General features: G+C 47.8%; 1 pseudogene; it reads right to left on the bottom strand.

The window, feature by feature from the left end:
• LOC105553204 overlaps positions 1 to 840 on the bottom strand; it is a 45,713-nt pseudogene extending 44,873 nt beyond the window's left edge.
• Between the last annotated feature and the right edge of the window lie 3,181 nt (positions 841 to 4,021).

The following is a 4,021-nucleotide window of genomic DNA, read 5'->3' as shown; positions in this document are numbered from 1 at the left end:
ATTAGCATTTAAATCAGTGATCTTTCAGTAAACAGGCTACCCTCCATAATTTGATGGGCCTCATTCAGTTAACTGAAGGCGTGAATAGAAGGAAAAGTTCTGCCTCTGGGAGCAAGAAGGAAGCATCCATCAGGCTGGCTTTGGACCTCAGCTGTACTGTGCACTCCAAGGTGTGGAGTCTGCCTGTCCACACTGCAGATTTAGACTTGCCAGTCTCCTTAATTGCATGAGCCAATGTTTCATAATAAATCTCTTTCTCTCTATATATACCTTCTGTTAGTTCTACTTCTCTGGAGGATCCTGACTGAAGCACCCACGAGAAGCTGAAGGGCCTTCCATCAGTCCCTCCTGAGAGGCAGAGAAGGAAAAGCTCTGTAGCCTAAGGACAATGTTCTCAGATGACAGCACAACTTCACTCCCTGCCCTTTCTCCCCTGAATTCAAAGCTGAAGGAGCTCCCCTAGAATTTTGTTTCCCTCCCTCATTCCCACCTCCCCACCTCTGAAGGCTGGGCTAATCCCAAGAGCCAAGTGGGGAAGTGTGGTGGCCAACATGAAGGCCAGGTCCGGGGTCTGCTGACCTCAGGTTCATCCAGCCCCAAGCTGAGCACATGGAGGGCATACCAGCAGCTTGTGCCTTACTCCCCACAGGCCTTGTCTGTGTAGGGCAAAGTCAGGCCATCACTCCACTAGCCCATAGGCTGCTAGCTATGGCTGTGCTTGGGCTCTTTCCTGCCCAGTTTTAGCAGTACCTTGGTGTGCTTGTTTTCCATCTTGGTCTTGGGCACTTGGTAGCAAAGGAGCCAGCCCATGAGGTCCTTGTGCAGGCAAGCATTGGCCATGGGTCATCTGCATCTCCATCTCCAGTTGTGCTCTTGACCAGTAGGCTGACAAGCAAGAGCAGCTCTGTTGGGGTGGCCATGGGCAAGTGCTGCTGAGTTGTAGTGCAACTAGTAGAGCATTCCCAGCTCAAACACCAGCTGGATACTGTCCTCCGTTATTGTCCAGAGGCAGAAGGAAGGGCATCTCTGTGGCCTCAAAGTTGAGGAAGGACCTCCACCACTGGCATCAAGTCATCAGCAGTCAGGCAAGCAGCTTGTTGTTCCTGTTCCACATCCTTAGTCCCAGCATCCAGGAGAACCAGATCTTTGAATTTAGGGGCAGGGTCTGGCCCTCCTGGTCATACACTCACAGGATCCAGTTGATCATGAGCTGTGAAGCAACATGAGATGTCCAGGAGCTCTGTGTACCTGTAGTACCAACTCCCTGTGCCATGTCATGGGTGCCACTGCTTTCTAGGATGTAGCCATAACTATACTGATATGGTTTGGCTCTGTGTTCCCACAAAAATCTCACCTTGAATTGTAATAATCTCCACATGTCGAGGGCAGAACCAAGTGGAGATTATTGAATTATGGGAGCAGTTTTCTGCTATGCAGTTCTAGTGACAGTGAGTGAGTTCTCACAAGATCCGATGGTTTTATAAAGGGCTTCCTCCTTCACTATGCACTCATTCTCTCTCCTGCAGCCCTGTGAAGAGGTGCCTTCTGTCATTATTGTAAGTTTCATGAGGCCTCCCAAACCAAGTGGATCTGTGAGTCAATTAAACCTCTTTCCTTTATAAATTACCCAGTCTTGGGCAGTTCTTTATAGTAGCATGAGAATGGACTAATACATTAAATTGGTACCAGGATAGTGGGGCACTGCTATAAAGATACCCAAAAATGTGGGAAAAACTTTGGAACTGGGTAACAGGTACAGGTCGGAACAGTTTGGAACTTCCTAGAGGCTTGTTGAATAGTTTTGGCCAAAATGCCAATAATAATATGGACAATGAAGCCCACGCTGAGGTGGTCTCAGATGGAGATGAGGAATTTCTTGGAAACTGGAGCAAAGGTAACTCTTGCTTTGCTTTAGCAAACAGGCTAGTGGCTTTTTGCCCCTACTCTAAAGATCTGTGGAACTTTGAACTTGAGAGAGATAATTTGGTGTGTCTGATAACAGAAATTTCCAAGGAGCAAAGCTTTCAAGAGGAAGCAGAGCATAAATGTTTAGAAAATCTGCTGTCTGACCACGAGAGAGAAAAGAAAAACCTATTTTCTGGGGAGAAATTCGAGCTGTCTGCAGAAATTTGCATAAGTAATGAGGAGCTGAATGTTAATCACCAAAACACTGAGGAATATGTCTCGAGGGCATGTCAGAGACCTTCGCAGCAACTCCTTCCATCACAGGCCACATTAGTCCATTTCACACTGCTGATAAAGACATACCCGACACTGGGAATAAAGAGTTTTAATTGGACTTACGGTTCCACCTGCCTGGGGAGGCCTCAGAATCATGGCAGAAGGCAAAAGGCACTTCTTCCATAGCAGCAGCAAGAGAAAATGAGGAAGAAGCAAAAGCGGAGACCCATGATAAACCCATCAGATCTCCTGAGACTTATTCACTATCACGAGACTAGCATGGAAAAGAATGGTCCCCATGATTCAATTACCTCCCTCTGGGTCCCTCCCACAACACGTGGGCATTCTGGGAGACACAATTCAAGTTGAGATTTGGTGGGGACACAGCTAACCATCTCACAGGCACTGAGGCCTAGGAGGGAGAAATGATTTCATAGGCTGGGCCCAGGACCCTCTGCTGTTTGCAGCCTCCAGACTTGCAGCACTGCATCCTAGCCGCCCCAGCTATGGCTCAAAGAGGCCAACATACAGCTCAGGCCATTGCTTCAGATGGTGCAAGCCCCAAGCCTTGGCAGCTTCCACATGGTGTTGAGCCTGAGGGTGCACAGAGGTCAAGAATTGGGGTTTGAAAACGTTCACCTAGATTTCAGTGGATGTATGGAAACACCTGGAAGTACAGGCAGAAGTTTGCTGCAAGGGAAGAGCCCTCACAGAGAACCTCTGCTAGAGCAGTGCAGAAGAGAAATGTGGGGTTGGAGCCCCACACAGAATCCCCAACTGAGGCACTGCCTACTGGAGCGATGAGAAGTGAGCCACCATCCTCCAGACCTCAGAATGGTAGATGCACTGACAGCTTGCACTGTGTGTCTGTAAAAGCTGCAGACACTCAACACCAGCCCATAAAAGTAGCCAAGAGGTAGTGAGAGCGGCTGTTCCCTGCAAAGCCACAGGGTTGGAGCTGCCCAAGGCTGTAGGAGCACACCCCTCGCATCAGCAATGACCTGAATATAAGACATGGAGTCAAAGGAGATCATTTTGTAACTTTAATGTTTAATGACCACTCTATTGGATTTCAGAATTGGATGGGGCCTGTATCCTCTTTGTTTTGGCTGATTTCTCCCATTTGGAACAGGTACATTTACCTGGTGCCTTTACCTCCATTGTGTCTAGAAAGTAACTAACTTGCTTTTGATTTTACAGACTCATAGGTGGAAGGGACTTGCCTTGTCTCAGATAAGCTATTGGCCTTGGACTTTTGGGGACTTAAGACTTTAGGGGACTGTTGCAAGGGCATGATTGTGTTTTGAAATGTGAGGACATGGGATTTTAGAGGTGCAAAAGGTAGAATGATATGGTTTGGCTCTGTGTCCCTACACAAATCTCACCTTGAATTGTAACAATCTCCACCTGTCAAGGGTGGGACCAGGTGGAGATAATTGGATCTGGGAGCAGTTTTGCCCATTCTGTGCTTGTGATAGTGAGTCTTCATGAGATCTCATGGTTTTATAAGGGGCTTCCTCTTCATTCAGCACTCCTTTTCTCTCCTGAAGAGGTGCCTTCCACCATGATTCTAAGTTTTCTGAGGCCTTCCCAGCCATGTGGAACTGTGAATAAATTAAACCTCTTGCCTTTATACATTTTCCAGTCTCAGGCAGTTCTTTATAGTGGTATGAGGACAGACTAACACACATACCAAGGCAGGGAACAACAAGTGAGCCTGGAAGGGCATTGCTGCATGACCACTGTGGATAGCCAGGTCTTCCAAATCCTGGAGGAACCACCCAGATTGTGTGCATGCATGTATGCAGGTAAGGGGCATCGTGGGAGTGGGTGACACCCT

This window comes from Mandrillus leucophaeus, unplaced genomic scaffold (assembly GCF_000951045.1).
Source record: "Mandrillus leucophaeus isolate KB7577 unplaced genomic scaffold, Mleu.le_1.0 Scaffold586, whole genome shotgun sequence".
NCBI lineage: Eukaryota > Metazoa > Chordata > Mammalia > Primates > Cercopithecidae > Mandrillus > Mandrillus leucophaeus.
The sequence above is the reverse complement of the archived record's forward strand: the minus strand, read 5'-3'. Positions and strand labels throughout refer to the sequence as shown.